The sequence below is a fragment of the Cupressus sempervirens genome, chromosome 3 (genome assembly GCF_028749045.1).
Source record: "Cupressus sempervirens isolate cs-2001-9-10 chromosome 3, ASM2874904v1, whole genome shotgun sequence".
Classification (NCBI taxonomy): Eukaryota; Viridiplantae; Streptophyta; class Pinopsida; order Cupressales; family Cupressaceae; genus Cupressus; species Cupressus sempervirens.
Genome location: NC_143120.1, coordinates 1,012,422,166 through 1,012,446,788, shown reverse-complemented (window position 1 = coordinate 1,012,446,788; position 24,623 = coordinate 1,012,422,166).

Sequence of the window (24,623 nt, the reverse complement as noted above, 5' to 3'; positions counted from 1 at the left end):
TTATCTCTTATATGTTTAATGTTTCAAAAAAATTGTTTAGAAAAATTAGAATCATTATAGGTTAATTTCTCTTGGGTTCCCTAGTGGGGCATTACACCACATGGCTATTTTTCTCAGGTTCAGTTGGTGGAGGAGTTTTTTGCCCAAAAAATGTGCTTTTGGGGTCATGTACCCCAAATATGTAAGGATTTCTAGTGGAGAAACAACAAATTGTTGTGGGAAAACAAAAAATTGGTATGTAGGTATAGTTTTAAGTGGATTAAATTGAGGTGCACTCACTCACGATCCTTCTAGATATGGTGGTATTAGTCCTATGGTGTTTTCCAACAAAGTGATCGTCATGCTTCCCCCTCCATTGGGGTTGGCTTGCTTGGTAAAGGTGACCGCTTCTTGGAAGACTTTTTCAAGAGTATCAGTGTTTATGGTAGGTAACTTGTTGGACTAACTGCCAATGTTCCCTTTCAAGATTCATGACATGGCTGAACTGCCTCATATGTTCTATAAGTGTAGTGGTTGTATTAGGCATTGACAAGTCGATCTTTTGGTGCAACGATAACTATAGCATGTAAAAAGTGGTATCAGAGCTTTGTTAGAATTCTTTAGAATAACTGAGACTGGGGGGTGAATCAGTTATTCAAGGTCGAAATGCCCTAATAATACTTTTTCAGTACTTTTAATGAATCCATACACTTTTCATCCATCCAAACTTAAATCAACCATATTAGCAAGTTACAGTAAATCAACATGTAGAAATAAAACATGCAAGATCAACACATGACACAATGATTTATGTGGAAACCCAATTTGGGAAAAACCACCAGTAACATATGCTACTTGATTTTCACTCTTCTAAAGTGATGCCCTGCTAAAAGCTTGCCCTATTAAAAGCTTACAACACACTGTTAAATGTGACCTTGTTAGAGGATTTCACCAAACTGTTAGGAATGGGCCTGGTTAAAGGACTTTAGAACATTCACTTGGAATGTCACCCTGTTAAAAGATTTATCTCATGGCTATTAAACCAACCTAAGTCCATAGGATTTAAACTAACTGTTACAATTTCTAGAGAGTAACGATAATGGCTTTTTGATCTGATACAACTTACAACATACTTTGCAGATTTCAGGTCACACTTCCAGTTCAATCTTTTGCTTGGATTCAATCACTTCGGCTTTGACTACTTGTCTTTCTCTCAAGCTTCGCCTCCTTAAGTCTTCTTACTCATCATACCAATGCATCCATATCTGAGGTCTTCTCACTGAAATAGAGTAACTATGCTCTCTTTCCTCCTTAGCATCTCCTTCAACATTGTATGCTTTCATGCTTGACTGCCTCTCTCTCTCTCTCCTTCATGAACTTATGACTCCTTAAATAGAAATTTGATTTGCCTTTGCCACTCGATTCTCCCTCTCCAATTTTAGGGTTTCTAATGGATTAGGTAGGATACAATGTATCTACCCCATATCTTGCTCTTATCTAAAAACTTCGTCAGTTGTATCTTTTAAAAATGTTCTATATGGTGTTCTATGCCACCAGCTTCCATTTAATTCACAAACTTCTAAATAACAACCTTGTCATCTTAGATCTGGTGAATCTTTGATTTTCAAAATAATGCAACAACTCGGCATTATTTATTTACTGATGCTCGGCACCTCTATGTTACTCGGCACTGTTGGTTTTATTGGTGCTCGGCACCTCTGTGTTACTTAGCACTTATATCTACTCGGCACTTGTATTTGCTCGGCACTTGATATCACTCAGCACTTGATAAAATCTGTATCACTCGGCATTTGAAGTTTAACTTGCTCGACATCTGAAGTTTACTCACTCGGCTTCAACTAGGAATCTGTTTGGCACCTACTAGCTTTGCTCAACTCCCTCTCTCTAATGATCTTTGTTGGGCTTTACAAAAGACTTAGCTAAAACCTTACATCTTTGATATGTTTCAGTGTACCCATTCTCTATGTCTTATAGTATGTCATCAACACACTTATTTCATCAATGGCTTGACTGATCCTTGTACTTCATTACAACATCATAACTTCAACCTTTCTCTTGGTGTTCTAGTTACATCTTATTGATTGCCTCCTTCTTGTCAATCAACTAATTGATAGTATTTGGATCACTAAAGCAATTGTCATTCCTACAAGTAGCAAGTTTGACATCAATGACAAAACACTGATTGAGAACATTCTTTACCAGTTCCATATGATCATTCCAACAACTTTCCTCATGATCTTTTCAATCATTTCCAACAAGCTTGGTCACAAGTTCGAATCTCCTTGGGTAACACTGAGGGGGGATTGTTAGACTAACTACCAATATTCCCCTTCAGGATTTGTGACATGGCTTAACTGCCTCTTGTGTTCTATAAGTCTAGTGGTTGTATCAAGCATTGATAGGTCGATCTTTTGGTGCAACAAAAACTCTAGCATGTAACATAACCTTCTTAGGAAAATAGTTGTGAGCTGATCTATGGAGTTAAAATAAATGTGTATTAAAACCTCTAATGGAACTATATAAGGGGACTCCATCCTTTGATACATCATGTGGAAAAGATGATTAGATCTCAAGATGATCTCTTGGAGGTCTCTCTTAATGGAAATAAATTGATTGTGTAAGATAGTCAGATTGAAGAAAGCTTTGAATTATTCTAAGAACATATTTTTGAAAGATGACAAATTTGTGATACATGTCGGTGGTAGGTTTACATACCAATTGAATTCCATTTTTCCCAAGGTGTAAATGGGCATAGGGACAATCACATTCTCATGTTGAATTTGCTTCCTATTTTAGATTTCTTTAAAACTTTCGACATGGTCTTTGCTATCCATGTCTCTTCGTAAAGGAACCTTAAGAAGAATTACTTTGGATTCTTAGGGAGGTCATGGAGCTAACCTTGTATCTTTTTAGGTGAATCATGAGCATTAGAAAATAAATCCATTGGTGGGGGAGGTGGCTGATTTTGTTTTTTATGAGGAGGTGTTGGATGTGAAGAAATGAAGGACTATGAAGCATATGTTGGTAATATGACTAGCAATGGTATATAAATTTTGGAAGTCCCTTTATCGTTGTGAGACTTGCAAAAATGAACAAGTTCTTGTGCTTTTTAGGCAATGACCTTAGTACTCACTACAAGGAGGATAGTAGATCAAAATTTTCTAGCTTTCTCAAACATTTAAACTAGCTTTGGCCCCTCCTTCTAGAACCACCAATGTTGAGCATCGTAATTGTACGATGACAATGGTAGAAGTTCGTGAGAATATCTCTTGAAAAGTAAATAAAATATCAACTCAAGGGCTCTAAGTGGTTGGTTTTCAACTAACTAGGTAGCTCAATTAAAGATAATTAACAAGGAGGCCCTTGTTGATTCCATGAATTCCAATCTATAACTCTATGAAACTTAGAAAATAATTAGTGGAAAACCATACTATTTGCATTTTCTCTTTTTTTGATGGGTGTAAGTCTAATGTATGATTAATATGAATTTCTAGCTTAACCATATTTTTGTGAAAATAAAAATTGCAAAGAGATAAGGCAACATGATAGTAAAAAAAATGCTAAAAATGGAATTAAATGTACATAAGCCACAACACTAACCCATCTACGAAGTAAATCTTCAAAGGGGATGGTAGGAAACTAATGAAATTTAGAGAGGCACAATTGTAATCTCCCTAATGCAATCATCAATGAAACTTTATAAGGTAGTATAATTGTTCGCAACTAATCGAATTGTGTAGCCACAAAAGTGGGCACACATGAGACAAATTTCTATGAACGTCTGTGTCAAATTCCCCTTCTTCAATTTGTCACTATATAGATAGTATGCGACTAATCATGAAAAAATAAAAAAACTAAGATCACCCAAGCATTCAAAAACAAAAAGACTATTATCTCCTTCATTATTCATGAATCACTAATTCACAAAGAGAACACACATTCCAACAAAAATCACTAAATAGAGAATCAGAGCACCAATAACATACTTTATTGCATAAAATTTCAATTTTAAATACATGTTACATCCCTATATTTATAGTTAATTCTCTCCTTATTGTGATTTTCAGAGCTAGGATTTTCTTGAATGCAAAGAGTATGCTAAAATAACTAAAATAAAGCTAAATATATACAAAATAACTCCTAATATGGTGCTAAGTAGGCCTATACTCTTATTTTTATTAATCAAATGGTGTAATGTGCATAGGCCTTTATGTGACTCAAAACCATAAAGAGAAGAAGAAAATAAGAAGGGAGACATCTTTGAGTAGAAGTTATAGCTTAGGAGCCTTCCAAAATTGGAATACAACATCCTTCATGCACATCTATTAGCTTAACACCACCCAACTCAAACATTAAAATGTCAAATTTAGTAACTATCAGTTAACGAGCAGTACAATAGTAAGTTATCTAAATTTTTTGCACCTGCAGAGTTGTGGAGTTGCACGTGTGTGGGGTTGATAGTTGTGTCTTCTTCAAAAGTTTAAAAAATCCAAAGTTGTGGAGGTGGGCACATGCAGAGATGCTAGGGTCAAAATTGACATAATTTTCTCTAAGTCAAAACCTCAATTTCCAGCATCTACGTCTTTTGGTGGTTTGACCAAAATGATGTCTAGATGAGCTTCCTTAAAATTTCCTATAGCCGTAGTGATTTACTAGTGATTTGAAAAGTCCAATGATTCATACTTAGCCCTCATGACATTGACCCTATGGAAATCATGGACCTCTTTTCTCACTTGTCAAAATTCTCCATCTTGAAGTCCTATTCTTTCAGTATCTCCTCAACTTTGAAGACTCTCCTTATATCATCCTTGGGGGACACTACTTCAAAAAGTGTTTGGAATTGTTGTACTATTTCTTTTGTCAAGCATAAGTGTTCCTTAGAGTCATCATAAAAATTTCTAGGCTTCCCACACTATAATAGTTACCTACTTCTACTAACTAAGCCTGGGCATTTCCCTATATGTCCTGGATATCTTCAAACAAGGATAACATTACTTGTTTCTATCTTGTATTTTCTCATTGTCATTCTATCTTGTATTTTCTCACTGTCATCAATTTTATCTATCTCTTCACTTACAAAAATGCTCAATAACATCCGATAATTTTTTCCTTTGATCTTCTATAAAGAAACCAAATCATTACACTAGCAGGACACTTCATCTACCAAGCAAAAATTCTGGTTGATTATAATTACTAACTTCCCTACATTTTGATGTATATCACGTAATAGTTGCATGTTGGCCTCAATGATCTCTACTCCTAAATCTTCAAAATTGTGATGCCATCTATAATAGGCATCCAAAAATGAATCCCTCATGGTGCGGTTGGAGCTCATTTCTCGAGGGAATTCTTTAATGTTATCTCATGGTTAGCAAGGTCAATGGAAACCACTACCTCTTTCATAAATTAATGTAATATTCATTATGTTTTCCAAAAAAATGGATCTCTTCCTCACCCCAATCCAAATTGTAAAATACTTGCCTCATTCCCATGGTGGTCAAAAACTTTTCCATATCCTTAGTGGACTTCCCTGTTTCAATTTCTTGCATCTAGTTATTTTGGGGAGCTACAGTTTGTGTATCAACATAAGGTGCATGAATAGACACATGAGTGGCCAAATTATCCCACCTATCTCTCACAATCAGAGATAATTGTTGAGGATCCTCTGGAGGAGGTACTATTGATTACAAAGCTCCTATGAGGAGTGACATTCTATCAATCACACTTGTAATATTCATCCTCCTCTAGGTCTCTACTACCTGTGTGAGCCATTTTGGGGTTGTACTTAGTAGAGACATGAATTAACTAGGGGATGGAGTTGTCATGAATGCTAGTCAATTTCCTTTGTCTATATTTCTCTCTGAAGTTTTCTCTACTCTTGGATGATCTACCCCATGTGTGGCCAGTGTTTGTCTTAGAGGAGATGAAAGTTATGTCATTGTTGGTTGAGCCTATTCAAATGTAGGAGCTTGCTTCAATTGAGCTACCTACCCTTCTTGGTTTGTACCTACCGTTCCATCCATAGTTGTCAAATTTTGGTCCTTGAGTATTAGAGGAGGCATAAACATTATATCTAGATCCAAAGGATGCAGAGGCAACAATTTTGGCTTTCTTAGAGGAGGGGGAGGTATCTATGTTTGTACTTGTACTAACTAAGGAATGATATTTGAATCATCACCTTTTGGATCCTTGTGTGGTGTATCCCTTATGTCTCCTTCCTTTAGGTATGTTCCTATAGGGATAAAATCAAATTTGGAGAAGTCAAACTTGCTCGACCCATGCCCAATTATTTTTTATGTTCATCCTTCCTTCTCTTGATTAGTAGACTCTTCAATATCGATAGGTTATTCTTGTGTGGCTAGAGGGGTTTGTGTATGGATTCTCCTTTTTTTCTTGCTCATCATCTACCCTTGTTGAGTGTATCCTCATATTCAAGGGGATATAGTCTATTGGATCCTCTTCCCCTTCTCTAGGATATTTTGGTATATCACAGGGATAAAGGATGAAGGAGTGATACTCTTCTTCTTTAATCATATTCTCTTCACTCTAGTGAGTACAGTCTCAGTCTTTCTCCTCTTTCAAATAGATGTGGAGGCTTCAGATTAAGCTGGAGGCTCTTCTAGTCATGTGTCTTCCTCTACCACTACAACCTTCCTCTTGTTCTTGCTTTTAGTCTTCTCTTCCTTGGGGAAGTAAACTACCTTCCGATCATGTTAGTATACTACTTTAGGTCTTACTAGAGACTTCTCTTTATATGTGGGAGTGGTGAACTTGGTCCCTTTACCTTTCTTTGGTCATGCTGGTTCTTTTAGAACTGGTACACTAGGCAATGTGTCTAGTGGGAAGGGTCTATGTACCCAATCTATAGTCATCTTGATTACATGTCAAGCTCGATGTTGGATATCATCATTTTCTTTGTTATCCACCTCAACATTAATTTTGGGTGATCAAATAATTTATCCTTGTTATATGTAGGATCAAGGATGTTGGGAGTATCCTTATTCAACACTATGTTTGAGATGTGCAGCCCTAGGACCTTCTCTTCTAGTGTCAGATCTATTTTGTAATAGTCCTTGATCTAAACTTTATAATCATCCACACAATTGAGATAGTGGTTTTCAATGGGTGCATGGGAACTCCCTCCCTCCCTATAACATGTTTAAACATCCCTATATTATCAAAGCACGAGTGGGCCACTAAGTACTTCTCTAGGGATACTTGTCCCATTCCACCTCATAAGAGGCAATATCTTTCTTTTCTCTAGCCTCATAAGGTCTAGTGCTAATGGGCCATACCAATGTCTTCTTATGCTTTTGAGGATCTTTTCATAAGCTAAATGAAGATCTCGAGCAATCTCTAGCAAGACCAACCTATTTGAAGGGTAGCATGGTAGTTTCTTTGGGTGCAATAGTTTTCCTATAACATGAATGTATGTGAAAGTGTGGAATTGGATGAAGTATCCCCCAAGTTGGGTCACCTTCATTGCCCCTTCAACTAATAGCCTCTTTACATAAATGTTTTTTTATGAATTGTATTATTATGAAAATGAAGGCATCATTTATGATCTTGTACTCTAGGATGTTGTCACAAAGCTCCTTTTGTACCAAGTGAAGGCACCCAATACATGGCCATGCATTAGCATGTTCTATGTGTCCCTTTTGAAAAGAAATTATATTACGTATGAGGTCATGTAGAAGCAAGGGTCTCTTTTGACCAATGTAAACTATTCATCCAAGGGGTCATTAATAATAGTGCCCCAATCAATCCTGTTGGCCTTGGTCCTAATTTTCTATATAAAATGCATCATCCATGTTTCCAGATGACTAGCTATAGAAATTCACATTACTATGCATTAACCAATGTCCACGATCATATATCCTCTAGTCATATTGACTTTTCCAGACATGTTATGTGAGGTCTCAATGATTAAATAATTATCCTTCACTATAGTATCTACTTCTTCTTGGTGCTCCTTGTACCATATGTTTTCACTCTCTTATGAGATCCCATAGTATTCATTTGAGATGGGTAAATGGAATACCCTTTCTATGTTCTCTGACCTCATGTCTAGGAATTTTTTTCTAGTGACGCTCTTGACTACGTTCTCATCCAAAACATAATGTTGTGCCACAATCATGATTAGTTGTGATAACTGCACCGAGGTAGGGCATGAGGTTTTGTTCTCATATGGGCTATTGCACAAAATCATAAGCTCATTCCAGCCAATATGTACTAATTATGTGTCCTGGATTTCTGAATTAATAAACTTGGATTTATTTAGTATCCCCTTCAACTTTAACATTTTTGGTTTCAGGGAGATCTTTGATTTTACTGTTGAGGATGAGGTCAAAGCCATGGTTACCTACATCAGAAAACTTTGTCAGTATCTCTAGTAGGAGCATAAGAATAATGACTACTCACTCAAACAAACCTCAAAAAACTCCAAAGTAGGGATGCAAAACTAACAAGAAGGAAAAAAGGCCCAAAAGATGGGAGTTGTGCACATTGCGCAGGTGTACACCTATGTAGGTGCACAACCTGCACAATATGTGCTAACTGAGATGTATGGAAAATACTAAAGGCAAGGGTTTACATGTTGTGCACATGTGCATGTGCACATGCACATCTCGTGGTGGTGGAAAACTATAGAGACAGTTGCAAGTGGAGTTCAATATGGCATGCATGCGTTATGCACATGCGTACATGTGTACTTGTGCATGGTGTGTGACTACTCACCCTTGGTGAGGGAAGATGAAGATGGTGCAAAGGTGTGGACATTGAAAAGTGTGAAAGTACACAACTCAAGTTTCGTCGGATGCAAATGAGCTCTTTTAGGCCTCATTCCCTCTATTTATAGGTGACTAGAGGCCTATTGATGTTAGGAAACTTGTTCACCTATGCAGGTGCATAAGCATGCACCTCCACAAGGTGAGTAGGTGTTTGATAGGTGGGGAATTGTGCATGTGCACATTTGTGTATAAAAAGAACTTTGATGGAAAAAACTAAAACAAAAAGATGACTAAAATGCCACATCGAGTTTCCCAATTTCTTGACTATCGTGACCTCTTGAAACATGCCCTATTTTCAAGGTCAAGATACTGATTTACATAGTGGAAAAATGAATGGGGTTCCCCATTCCTAAAGTAAAAAATGGGGGGTTTTATGTGGAACCACAACACTTTTAAATAATCAATTATCATCACTTGAGAAAATATTTACTAAAGGTAAGAGATAGATATCAACAACATAAAAGCAGACTAGAAATGAGTCCAATAACATCAATCTAATAACACATAAATCATAATCTACTTATGAAAATATCATCATAAGGCATCTTGTCACATTGCTAACATTATTGTGCAGACATGAACAAATGGAATACTAACACATCTAACATCTAGCAACTATGATACTAGTAACCAAAATAATTTTAATGTCTAGTCACTGAAGCATCTCATTATGAAAATAAATATGTAAAATCCATCAAAGTACATCTCAGGTCAAAATATGTACAAAAATGGAATTTTAACACCGGAGGGCTTACTTCCTCCCCCACTAGGCATAGGCTTGGTCTTGGAAGCTTGCAAAAAGATATGGGTACAAATATCTCAACTGTGTGGTATCCTCTCATGTGGCTAAAGTCTAATCATTCAAGTTGCCCTTGATCCTTACCTTCTCTATATCCCAATCTTTTAGGGTCAGCCTTTGATGTTAAATAATGTGAATGGGCTCCAAACAAGGTTTATCATCCTCTATCTATAAGCATGCCAACCAAGTATATAGGTCACATCAGGAATATATTATCTCAACACAAAAACATGGAAAATATCATGGATGGTGATAGGCTAGGTAGAAACACCAAGTGATAAGAAATGTGATAAATTCTCTTTGGGATTTCATAAGATCCAAAAAAGTGCAGCACTAACTTAGAGGTTTTCACATAATGGATGGGGATCTTCCACAAATGAAGTCTCAAAAATACTCAATCATTGAAAAGTGACAATCTAGCCTAGGGATATTTGCATACTTCTTTTTTTGGGCCTAAGTAGTAACCAAATTCTCTCTCATACAAACAACCTACTACTCCATATCTTGAAGCATGTCAAGACCCAAAACTAGTCACTCCTCCAATTGATCTCAACTCAAAGGGGTACAACAAGGTCTACTATACAAGGCTTGAAAGGGTGACATACCAAGAGAACTATGGTACCCATTATTATAGGAAAGCTCAACCAAGTACAAATACTTCTCCCACTTTACCTAGTAATCCATCACATACATGCAAAGCATGTCCTCAAGAACTTGATTCACTTGCGCAATATATCCATCTATCTATGGGTGATAATAAGATCTAAAATTGAGTCACATGCCCAAAGCATGTTGAAGAGATTTTGATGGTGCTGAAGTAAAAATTGAATCTCTATCTAAAATGATCCTTCAAGAAATCACATGCAATCTAACAATATCCTCCAAGAACACATGATCTATTGAAGCAACATTATACAATGCTCTCATGGGTGAAAAGTGAGATACCTTAGACAAATTTTCCACCATTGTGATAATAGCATCATGAACATGAGATAACACATGCAAAATTGTGACTAAATCAATAGATATAGTGTCCCACTCAGGATGGAATGTGGCTACAAAAGAATTTCAAGATGTTAATGTTTTCCCTTTACTATCTAGCACTTAAGGCACCAAGCAACAAAATCAACATCATACCTCATCCCTATCCAAAGTACAACTGTTTAAGGTTGGCATGCATCTTGTTGATGCCAAGATATGTATAATATAGTACATGATGTTCCTCTTATAAAACCAAAGAACAAAGATCCCCTAAACTGGCACATAAATGTACTCCAAGAGCTACAAATGGCAATCAAACTCCAAAGAATTATTTGTGAATTGTCCCTCAAGGGTATATTCAAACTCAATCTCCTTTCTAATCTCAAGATACCAAGTTTCACTAGGAAAATCCTCCAAGGTATGGCTACACAAATCCACTCCCAATGAAAAAATTGATATCTCATGTCTTCTCCTACTCAAATCATCTACAACGATATTATCCTTCCACTTGATGCAATGAACAAATCATACTCACACAAGAATTCTATCCAATGAAATTTTTGTTGATTCAAGTTTTGACGAGTAATGGTATGATACAAGCTACGATGATCACTATGCATCTCAAATCTATAACCCAAAGAAAATATCTCCAGTGCACAAGGCATGCACAACCATCACTAACTCTAAATTAAAAGTGGGGTAGTTCAACTCATGGTCCTTGAGCTTCTAGGACTTATACACAATCACATATCCATCCTACCTCAGCATTGGCCCTAAACCCTCTAATGATGCATTTGTGCACACCATAAGCTCACCTACTAGATTAGGCATTGCAATGATAGATGCACTAGTTAATCACTCCTTAAGAGCCTCAAAAATTATCTCACAATACTCCATCCAAAGACACTTCTTCCCCTTCCTTTGAAGATAATTAATAAGATGATCCATACAAGATAAATACTCCATGAATCGATGGTTAACCCACCAATCCCATGAAACTATGCACCTCAAGAACACCAATGGGTGTTGGGCAATCCATTGCAATACCATTACTCGTAATGATATGCCCCAAATACTACACCTTAGTCTAGAAGAATTTGCACTTGCCCAAGTTTACATAGAATTGATGGCCACATAAGCACAACAATACCTACTGTAAGTAGACCTCATGCTCGTCTATAGTCTTAGAATATATCAATATTACATCAAGGAAAACCAAAACAAATTGATCGAGGTAAGTGCAAAACACTCCATCTGTCAAACTCATGAACATTGTTGATGCATTAGTCAACCCAAAAGGTATGATTGTGAACTCATAATGCCAATGGCATATATATAAAGTTGTTTGATGAATATCAACCTTTTGGACATGATGCCAATGGTATCTTGACTTTAGATCAATCTCTAAGAACACACTCACTCCTTTCATCTGATCAAACAAGTCATCTATACTCAACAAAAGAGATTGGCTCTTTGCTATCACCTTATTCAATTTTCGGTAATCAATGCATAAATGCAATGATCCATCATTCTTCTTAATGAAGATGACTGGCCCATCCCATGAGGATACACTAGAACGAATATGACGCTTGGCTAACAACTCCTCTAACTACAACCAAAGATCAATCTACTCCTAATTAGTCATGTGTTAAGGTGCCCAAGAAAAAGGCTATGCTCCCAAGATGAGATCAATAGAAAATCAATGTCCCATTGAGGTGACAAAACACATACCTCATCTAGAAATACATTAACATTCTCACAGAGTAGTAGGTGATCATCAAGTGACACCTCTCAACTCTCAAACCCATCAAGGTCACTGATAGAGACTACAAACATTTGGCATCCACGCCACACAGTCCATTTCAGATGCTTAGCTAAGATCATCCCAAGTAATACTAGTCTTTGGAGCCCTAAAATCTCAACTTGCCAACCTATGTCATTGGCACACTATACCAACTTAAGTTAGCAATTAATATTCTCATGGTGAGAAGATAACCAATCTATATCCAACACAATACCATAAGATCCTAAGGGTAGAATGTGAATATCAATTATGGTGATGAAGGCCCATAAGTCCAACACACAACCACCTACTTGGGAATCCACAATCACTTTGGATCTCATGGCCAACTCAACCTAATACTTATCTACCCATTGTATTGCAACTAGCCCACATTACTACACATGGGATGGTGAAATAAAAGAATTTAAAGCACCAAAATCAAATGAAATAGTGACAGAAATACCATGAAATGCACCTATAGTCTCAACTCCAGTACCCTGAAGCTCATCTTGAAAGTTATCAATCACCACAAATACCTGATGGGATCTACTTACATCCCCATGGTAGGCTATGACATAGTCACACCTCTACTCGGCCCTAGCAATGACTATTAAGGGCTCATTCTTGAGAGCCATATTCATATCTATATCCACATATTCCATGAGGATCACTAGATTATTGATAGCTTCCCCTTCTAGAACTCAGTTTCACACTACACTGGATGACTAAGCTGTGTTTATCTACTCTATTGACCACTTCACCCCTTGTTAATTGGAAAATCATTTATTTGTTATTGATGATGATTTTTATAATATGGTTATCATTGCTAGAAAACCATTCTATAAGTATAATCAATACTAAGGAATTAGACGAATCAGTGGATAAGAAAATAAAACAAGTAAGCAATTATACCTTATCATAAAGGAGTTAAATATATAAACTAAGATTTATCGACAAACATGACAAACAAGTAAACGAGAAGCTATCAAAGAACTAAAGTGTTATCGGTACACCAGAAAAAGGAAGACTTATTGATACAAAGGGAAGTTGGTTTACTATTGATGAATTGTAGTAATCAGTAAACAAAATAACAAGAAGATTAAGACCATTTTTTTTGAATGATTGAACTCATCATGTTGCAATCAGATTTATTGAATTTGGACAAGAGTTATAATGATCTACAAAGAGAAATGTGCATGATGAAATGATTTATAGATATTTGTGGAAAGCTTTGGTGAAGATTTTGAGTAGTGTTAATAAACAAAATAATGATAATATTCCACCTCGAGAATGATACAAAGATCAAGATGTTACCGACATAGTCAAAGCTTTTGGAAAGTTTAAGTACAAGATGGATTTGTAAAGAATCTAAGGAAGGATTACAAACCCTAAGTTTTCTACATGCAAAGGTAAAAGGACTAAAAGGAGATCAAGAAGTGTTGTCAAGAGTTAATGAGTTGAAGGAATGAATTAGATGCAAAATTGAATTGCAGTCATGAATCTGGTTACATAAAACCACCAAAAGGATTGAGGAAGTAGAGATAGAGCATAAGGAGAAAGATTTTTGAAGAAAGTATTTATAGGTCACTACTATCTTGTTTGAATACTTAATAGTTCCTACAAGATTTTTGAAATCCATTAATCAGGTAGTTCCTAACATAACTATTTGTAAATCCTATAACAAGGTGAAAATTGAATAAGTTGGATAGAATCTCTTAACATAGTAGTCTTTAATAGGAATATTAGATACATCTAACAATATATCAATCACTCCTAACAATGTGTTACTTAGAAGGTGACAACATTGTAGCTCTTAATCGAGCATATCATTTTATTGTAGTGAAGAGTTGTGGGTGTCATCACTACCAAAAAAAAATTCCTCTAACTGGGGGTTTCTACAAGACCAAAATCATGGAGTTATATGTGAATGCATGATTTTTTTATGGTTACATGTTTACTATTTTACATATTACCAAATAGGTAAAAAATCTTATATTTGAGCATTAAATGGATAAAAGGTAATGAGTATATGTAATTGGTTATTGAATTTAAAATCTAGTGTATGTTAAAGTTTGATTAGGTGAATTGTCTAGTAGTATTAATTCACCGCTCCCTCCCGTCCCCCTTCACTACTCACCTTTCCAATAATTAGTATCAAAGCTTAGTTCCCTAGAAGGAATTTTGACAACTTGGGAGTAGATCCAGAACATGGAAAGGTATGAGAGAGAAAAATAATTGGAAGAATCTAATGAACCTATAAGAATTTTCCTTAGGAAAAATTCACCCAAGGTCAAAGAACTCAACCACAAGCACAACAATAGACCAAAAGAGTATGATCAAAATATCAATATGTATTCAATTCAATGTGAAAGTACACTAGAAGTGCCTATATATAAAGGCCTCTAGAATGCTTCTAAAATGCCTAAGAATAAGCAACATGATAAGTCATACAACCAAGCACATGTCCACCAGGTGTGAGTTATCCTCCATTAAGCATAGGAGTAAGTGTGATGATGAGAGGATAAGCCTACAAAAGTGTAGCACACAAAATAATGTTGTAGACACCATGTGTTATAATAGGGGTGTGAATAACTATGTTGTTTATATGACAACTCAATTAATTTTGCAAACTCCAGTGTTGTAGACACCATGTGTTGAATTAGAATTACTTACTCCAATGTTGCCAACATGATAACTCATAAAAGTACACAAACTCCTATGTGTCTCACTACTAAATAATAAAATAATGCATTGAACTAAGTAAACTTAAGTAAAGTGTAATAAGTAAATACTTAATTACAACAACACCCCCCCTTAAGTTCAATCTTAGGGGAATGCACTTAAGCTCACAAAAAACTAGGATAAAATGCATAATGGGTCCCAACTACTAGACCATGTTAGGTACCCATGTACATAATGAAATGCAATCTCCCATAAAGCAGAGAAAGAGGGAAAACCTCATGGAAAAACCCTCCCCCAAAAAAAGAGATGAAAAGACAAGATGCATGGATAGATGGAGTAATCAAGACACCCCCCGCCATTACAACATACATCAAGTATATACAAAAGAGAAGTATGAGAAGAACAAAACCCCACAAGAGGAAAAAGTCCCCCCCATAAGAGAGAAGAAAGAGAGAGACAAGATAGTCCCCCCCACCCCCCCATATGTAAAGTGTCGATCAATGATAGCTACTCTAAGGTAGAAGCTGGTCCATGAGTGTTGAATAATGTTCCTCCCCTTTGGAAGAAACAATGGCAAAGGTACAAGTGAGATGCTTCTCCTATGTGTGGAAAAAATTTCGATGATGAATGATGTCTTTAAAACCTACTCAACTATCCCTATGTTGATGCTGATGGTCACCCCTTCCAATACTTCTAAAAAGAATGAGTGTAGATCTAGCAAGGATGGATGTAGAACCTATCCCAAAGAACCAACCGTCTCCCCAAATGATAAAGAGGCCCTCCTAAAACTGTTGTACAGAAGGATCCACAATCATATCAACTTGTGAAGAATGATCATGTAGAGAATGGACAAGAGGGTCAGAGTGAGCCCTCACAACAACTGAAGAAGGATCATCATCATCAAAGAGAAGATGTATATCATCAATGATGTCTCCCAAATATGCTATCTATGACTCCACAAACAAACCTGAAATATCTGTCAAGAAGTCATCCCTTGATGCTAGAGTTGGAAGACAAGGTGTACCCTACCGTGCTAGACCTATCACTGTGGCAATGTATGCATGTGGAATGTGCTGATGATGTGACCTCTCTCTACATCTGTCAATAGGATCCCACAAATCTAAGTCTATTGAATCACTATTGCTGGTGTCACTACCAATTTTCATAGTGTATGAAGTGCAGAGAGGATTAGAGGATACGCTAGGTGAACTTTCCTCAAAGTGTACATTCCTCTCGACAAAAATCTCATGAGTCTCAAGATCCATAAGTATGTATACCTTAACACTCTCTTCATATTCGATGAAAGTACAAGGCCTTGGTGGTGGTGCCTTGCATTCCCTGGAAGATATGTTTTCTCATGTTGGACAACCAAAGACTCTAAAGTGTTTCACAACTGGTTTTCTACCTCAAAAGGAGTCTTACCATCTAAGGCATTATGAGGAGATCTATTAAGTATGTGATTGGCACTATTGATAGCTTCAACTTCAAGTGTTGGATAAGAGAATTGGCTTGTATCATGCAACTTTTCATGAATTTAAGAGTCTGTATCCTCAGTGCTATAACATTTGTCTTGTGCAGACTGAATGCTAGTGGATTATGAAGATCAATACCCTCAAGTTTGCAAAAGTCTTTAAGTCTTGTCACATATCTGCTTTCATTGTTCATTCGAAGAACCTTGATGGCTTTCCTTGATTGATGGTCAGCATGACTCTTGAAGGCTTGAAGCTTATCAACTACTTCATTTTTGTGATGAAGAAAGAATACCCATGTGTAGCGTGAAAAGTCATCAATGAAAGTAAGGATGTAGTGACCCCAGTTGACTGATGTCACTACAAAAGGACCTACTAAAACCATGTGAACCAACTAAAGAACAATTGGTTCTCTTGAAGACTTTCCTTTATCATTCTTCTGCTCAAGATGCATATCCACTAAACATGTTGAACACTCACCCTTAGAAAAGTTGATTATAGGTAGACCTTTGACCATGTTTTTTGAGCAAAGTTTTTGAAGATAGTGGAAGGCAAGATGACCATACCGCTCATGCCATAATTTGATTTATGAATGAGATTGAGTTAAAAAGGCATGTGAAGGAGACCTAGGCACAAAGTGGGAAAAAGAATAGAGCCTTTTGTGATGATTGACTTTACCCACTACAACCAATGAATCATCTTTTAGATTGTGCACCATTACTGAATCTAGAAAGAACTCAACTTTGTTGCCATCTCCAAGGTGAGTGATTTGGTAAATTGAGAGGAGATTAGAGCTAAGGTTTGGAACATAGAGAACATTTTTGAATTCCCCATTTTCCATCTCCACATGTCCTTTCACTTCAACTTCCATTTTTGTATCATCTCCTACAAAGATGTGTGGTACCTATGACTGCTTCAATGAAGAAAAGTCTCCCTTTGAACAACCCATATGATATGAGGCACTTGATTCAAGAATCCATTCCGATGAAGAACTTGAACCACCCATAAGTGTTTGCCCCTTTCCCTTTGAAGTGGTTGGAGTTGAATCATTGGAAGCATTTGGCACATTGATTTTGTTCTTCTTGAGTAATTTTTCTAACTCATTGATTCTCTTACTCTTGCAATGATGCTCATCATGATGTAGTTTATTGCAATATGCAAAAAAAATTTTGTCCTTCTTTTCATTGTTTCCCTTCTTGTTAGAAGAAGAACCGCCTTGTTGTGAGGAGGTTTTTTGTGTCTCAGATTGTGATTTTTGCTTCCACTACTTTTTCTTGTTGTTAGAACTTTTTTCACTTTGACTTGATTGGTTCTCATCACTAGCCACCAATACTTTGGTCTTTGATGACGTGAGAAGTCCCATATCTATTAACTTGGTTTGTTCAAAAATCAACATTTCTGTAAATACATCAAATGTAGGCTTTTGGAAAGAACTTTTCATGGTTAACCTATAAGTCTTATAACTTGAAACAAAGGAAGCATACTCTGAAGGTAGCCTCTTTAGGATGTGATGAATCAATCGATTATCCTTCACGAGATTACCACAATCTTTAAGTAGTGCTCTAAACTCATTGGCTTTATTGATATAATCTTGAATTGTGTCAAAATTATTTGGATCCAATAAAAGTAGATCATCCTCAGTTTGGAATCCCTTTTCCTCATCCACCTTACCATACAATGCTTCAAGTTGTCCCAAGCAGGTTTGGCTTCCTTGAAACTAGAAATGTGGAAGAAGAGATCTCTATGTACACAACTCCTGAAAATTCCTAAAGCTTGTTGTTCTTTAATTTTCCAATCAAAGAGTGTTGTAGCATTAGTTGGTTTGGAGATTGTACAATCAACATAAAGATTTAGACCTTTTTCCATTAATCTACTCCATACAATATCTTTCCATGTAGAATAATTGTGTGAAGTTAGAAGTGGACCTTTAGGTGAACCCATGATGCAGAAAATGAAAAGAGCACAAGAGAGAGACCCAAAAACACAATACACACCCCCCTATTCACTCAATCAACCACCCCCCCCCCCCCCCCCACCCTCCCCCCCCCCCCCAAAAAAAAAAGAAGAAGATGTTTTTGGCACTTTATATGTGGTGCGTGTACAATAGGCCACTTGTCAAAATGTACAAAATGGACTTTTGATTTTGCTATATACAACTGACTTTTGAGGCTCAAATCTGCCACTAAGCAATGTAACTTAGATGTACAACAAATTTGAAAAGTAATCAAAGCAATACAATGCAAAAAATGCCCTAAGTTTGTAAGTGATATATTTGTCCACACAACACTATAGTTTGAATGTAGATCTGAACAGTAGATGAAAAATTATGCACTTTTCAAAAAAAAAAACTTGTTTTTGAGTCCAAATGAGCCCATACAAAGCGTTTCAAGTTGCAAAATACAGGATTAAACAAGTACAATCACCAAAAGATGTAATTTCTGGAAAATCCATGCACCAAAACTAGAAAAGAGTTACACCATTAAAAAGTTCAAGAAATCTACCCAAAATCAAATAAAATTGCACCCAATATGGAGTCTGGGTGACAGAGTTATGGCCTCCCAAAGTCAAACTGTCAAATCAAAACTGCATCTAGAGAGGGGTATGGGCAACAAACTACGAGGTTATATTTGATGGTCAAATGATCATCACAGTAGTTTAAAAGTGCCTAGAAATGATGGTCAGATGGCCATCAAATTTAATACCGTGAAATGTTGATGTCAGCAAAAAAGGTCCCCTCTGCTGATGTGGTAGTACAGATTGCTAACTATATGTATAGCAGGATGATGTCAGTATGACATGTGTCAAACATACGAGTAAGCCTACGATCCTGAGCTAACAACAGTGATGTGGAGTCGTCTACATTGGCCACTTGATCCTACATGGCAAACAACAGCTGGTGAAAGAATCAGACTAGTGCAGGTGCCATAGAATCATGAGGTGGCTGAGAAGTCTAAAAAAGTTGCCAATGATCTAGGGCCTTGTCGGACACTTTAAATCACGTGTCAAAGTTTCACAGCGTCAAATTTTAAAAAAAAGGTCACCACTGAATGGATCATTGCTACCAATGTGATTGTCGAGCTGGGAAAATAAAAGCCATTGGAAAGGTCAAACTGTTGCACACCGAAAAAGATATATGGCCATGGGGTGGGAAAAACTTAATCCCACATGCAGGCGGTAGTGTGACCTACAAATGTTTCAAACATCGTGGCCATGGGGAATGAAAGAAAAGAAGCCGCCGGAGGTAAATGATTGGATCTTGTGGCCGGTTATGCATTGCTCGATTTGGAAAAATCGATGCCGAAATTTGTAATGTGTAGGCTGCCAAATACAAGAAGAATATTTTGATGAAATATTTTGCGGGGGCTGGGGTGTCACTACCTGGTTCCTACAAAAAAAAATTCTTTGCAAACTAGAAGGGGAAAAAAAATTCTAAAAATTTCCACAAAAAAGTAGACAGAAAATGTAGAGAAAAATAAATTCAATCTAAAAATAAAATTGTAGGTCTAAATAACGATCATACCAAACTTGCGAATTGGGCCTTTGAGTGCCGGTTTGCAAAAAAAATTGCCTCAAAATCAACTTTGGCCCAACATAGGTAAATCTATAGTCGATTTTCACCAATTCGACGTTTCGGACGCAATGGCGAGGTTTGTAATGGCTCTAGATGCCCCTAATGACTATGATACTCTGGATCTGGGTCGAGGTGATGAAGCAACAATGATCTCAAATGGCTATGTGAAGAGAAATTCTCCAAGCTCTGATACCATGTAAGAATTTGCCTTAGGGAAAAATTCACCCAAGATCAAGGAACTCAAGCACAAACACAACAGTAGACCAAAAGAGTATGATCAGAATATTGATATGTATTCAATTCAATGTGAACATACACTAGGAGTGCCTATATATAAAGGCCTCTAGAATGCTTCTAGAATGCCTAGGAATCAACAACATGATAAGTCATACAACCAGGCACATGCCCACTAGGTGTGAGTTATCCTTCATTAAGTACAAGAGTAAGTGTGATGATGAGAGGATAAGCCTACAAAAGTGTAGCACACAAAATAATGTTGCAGACACCATGTGCTATAATAGGAGTGTGAATAACTGTGTTGTATACATGACAACTTAGTTAATTATGCAAACTCCAATGTTGTAGACACCATGTGCTAAATTAGAGTTGCTTACTCCAGTGTTGTCAACATGACAATTCATAAGAGTACGTAAACTCCTAAGTGTCTCACTTATAAATAATAAAATAATGCATAATAATAAATAATGCATCGACCTAAGTAAACTTAAGTAAAGTGTAATAAGTAAATACTTAATTACACCAACAGAACCGATACAACATCTAAAAGTAAAGTTGAAGGTATCATTTGCAAAAAGGAAGGAACTGTCAGAACAACTGTAGATAGGTCTGGACAACATTGAAGAACTATAGTGCAAATTTAGAAGAAGTTGATGATACTATTACGGATCTGATAGGGAATAATATTGCCTTGGAATAAGAGTTGACCAGAATGAAAAGGGAACATTACTGTCAAGCCCTAAGAATGACTAAAGTATTTGAGAGGATGAGAATAGATGAAAGTGCAAAAGAAATGCTTGAAACAAAAAAGAGAAATATTGAAAAAACTATCAGAGACAAGGATGCAATCATTCAAAGACTACAGTGAGAGAATAATACACTAAATTAACACTTGAATGAAATAGGTGATGAGAATATGCAGATTCATATTGATAATGGAAGTTTGAGGCAAGAGGTTGATAAATTGAGGAATAACCTAAAAGTTAAAAAGAAAACTAATGAGAGACTCAAAAGGTTTGATCAAAGCATGCAAAAATTTGATAAGCAGCTTAAGAATCCAAGAAGACCAAGAGACACAAATGACCTAGGATATATCACCAATGACAATAAATTTGAAGTTGGAGAATCATCCAAATCTAGAGCTAAGAACCTATCACAAAAACCTAAGGAACCTATCAACACCTAAGATAAGAAACCTACTATAGCTAAAGCTTGGTCATACAAAAAATGTTTGTAGAAGTAGATCAATTAATATTACAAGAGGCACACCATTCAATGGGCATTGCTATAACTGCAACAAGTTTGGATATTAAGCCTATGAATGCATAAATGATCTAGCAAAAAAGGAAGCTTTGTAGGTTACTGCTATACATGCAATCATTATGGACATAAAGTTGAACATTACATATCAAGAGTTTCACTGACAAGGATACCAAACAAACTAGTAAAGATATTAAGAAGATAAGATAAAATTCATACTATGTGCACTATTTGTGGAAATTTTGGACATGTTGCGATGAATTACATATTTATGAATCTGAGAGCTAATTTTGGACCCTAGAAAGCAATAAGTATGGTATGTCATATTTGTCACAAGTTTGGAACACTTTTAGCAAATAAATACATAATGAAGATATTCATTATTTCCATACACTTTCATAAAGCGGTCATTTAACAAGAATCAAGGAGCCCTTTTCTATGTATTGTGAAAATTGTTATCTTAAGAGAACTTTTGAGAGATCAAATTGAGAAATTGTTAACCCTAGTAGAGCAGTGTGAACGAAGTGATTAAAGTCTTGAAGACCACTTGAATTTGGAGCATGAAATAATTATAGAGTGATCATGGAAGAAAATATTGATACTCCTATTCTGATTGACATCACAAACGAACTTGAACCAAAATATATGTTTTATCCAATAAAGGAATTTGAGATTAATAAAGAGAGACCTCTATCATCAATTCCTCCATGTGTAATGTTAACAAAAGACATAAGAACATTTATTCATTGGAAATTGACTGAATTAGGTGATGCAAACATCAAGGAAGTGCATGGGAATTTATACATTGACGGGGAATTGGAAGACAAGCTCAAACACTTGGAAACAAAAGGTTTAACCCATTTGGTTTTCCTTCCCAAATTATTAAATAAAGAATGGTGAGATAAATTTTGAGTCACGTACATGATCAATTTCTCTTATTAGAAGTAGAGATACCTATTATGATCATAAAGGAACTAATACATATGGTTATATATTATTGACAAACATTGAAGAGTGTACCTTGAGGATTTTTTTCACAGGAAACAGTAGAAGAATTGACTAAATTCCTGATAGGATAACTGGTCCATGACTATTAATGATATCACATATCTAGAGACAAAATTTTCCTCAATGATCATTGGATACAAATTCTACCAATCTATTTGGTTGAACAACATCCCTGGAGGAGCCATTCATGTAGCCTACGAAATGGAAAAGTTGGGTAAGAGATATGACTTGGCTGATATGACAATGTCACAACTCAAAGTGAATGTGAGATGAGTTAGACCAGACAAGAAACTAGAGATGAAATATGGATATATGTTGGTATGTTTGATTTTCTATGTACAAAGTTTCTTTCCTAGCATAGATACAATAGTTTGGAGTATAGATAGACCAACATTATATCAAATAAATGAGTATATTGAAAAACTAGGAGATGGGTTTAACATAGTCATGTGGGGTTATTTCAAAGAATTCCAAGTTAGGATGCATAAGAGGTATAGGATTCTCCCACCTATTTTTGAGAAATACAAAGACAAAAATTTCATTTTAGTAGACATTGATACTTGTAAAACACAAGTAGAAGAACTAAGAACCTCATGGGTACCATCAATGGGTTATGAGGTAGGAGAGAAAATATTGATTATGAATGCAGACTACCTATTAGGCCTGAAATACCCAAATATTTGGGACGTATGAGGAAGATTATAAGAGGATAACTTTGGAAATCAAGAAAATAAAAATAGTGAAAAGAGCACATAGAATAATAACAAAATTGGAAGCCAAGATAGAGGTGGTGAAGGAAGTAGTTCACAATCTGAGGATAAACCAATGGAACGTCCTATAACACCTGCTAAGAAGAGTAGGAAAATTGAGAAAAAACTTGAAACGCCTTATCTACCTATTAAAAGTGAACATGAAGAAAGGGAGGAAAAAGCATGGAGTGAGAAAAAATAGAAGATCCACCTATTGCAATTGCCATTGCTGAGATTGAGAAACCACAAACTTCAAGAGGTAAAATTGTTGAAACTAGAACCTATTAGAAAAAAAGGACCAAAATTAAAAACCAAGACTTCACCTACTACCAAAATATATAAGAAATTTGAAGTTGATGAAGAGAGTATATATTCAAAGAAATAAGTTATCAACCTAGGTAAGAAGACTGGAAGGAAAACATTTGAGTTTCCAAAGACAATCAAAGAAATAATAGGAAGCATAAAGGAGAATAGAATTATAGGAACCATTAATAGTACTAAATTTTCTATATTATCACATGATAGGAAGAAATTGATTGAAGATGTTATCGCATCACATTTCCATAAATTCAAGAAATACCTTGGTGATGTAAAAGGAATGATTCTTAGAGAGTTATTTGAAGCATCAAAAGTAAGATGGATATCTTCTTATCAACATGAAGAGAAAGTCAAAGTGAATTAGATTTTGAAGCAAATTATGCCATCTATGTCAACCAATGATGATGAAATGGCTATGGACAAGCATAAGGACAAGTTTTGAAGTAAAAGCATGACTACTATGCCACTTGTTGACTTAGAAGAAAAAGTGGAATAAGAAATGATGGGAATATGGAAGAGAGTATTTGTTATTGATCAACCATGGTTATATGATGAAGTTGGACCATCTATTGTAGATGAAAAAATTACTATAAATGAATTGGTTGGAGATGGTAGTCTACAAAATATAGGAGATGAAGTTGATCTCACTGCTGATCAAGTTGAAGAAGTTATAGAAATGGTCATTGAAGAAGAAAATGTCACAAATGATGAAGACGAAGATTCACAAGAACCATTAAAGGTAGCCCCAGTAGAAAAAGAAGCAGACAAGGTTGATACTAAGGTCAACAAGGTCAATGAGGTGGAACAACATAAAGAAGAAGAGGTTGAAGAACCTAATGTTCAACCTATGGAATTGCCTGAGTCACAACTATAGACAACAAAAGAGGTTATATAGGTAATGAATAGACAAGCCAAAGGGACTTCAGAAGAAGTCAAGGATACAAATGATAAGCATAATGATACACAAGATGAACAAC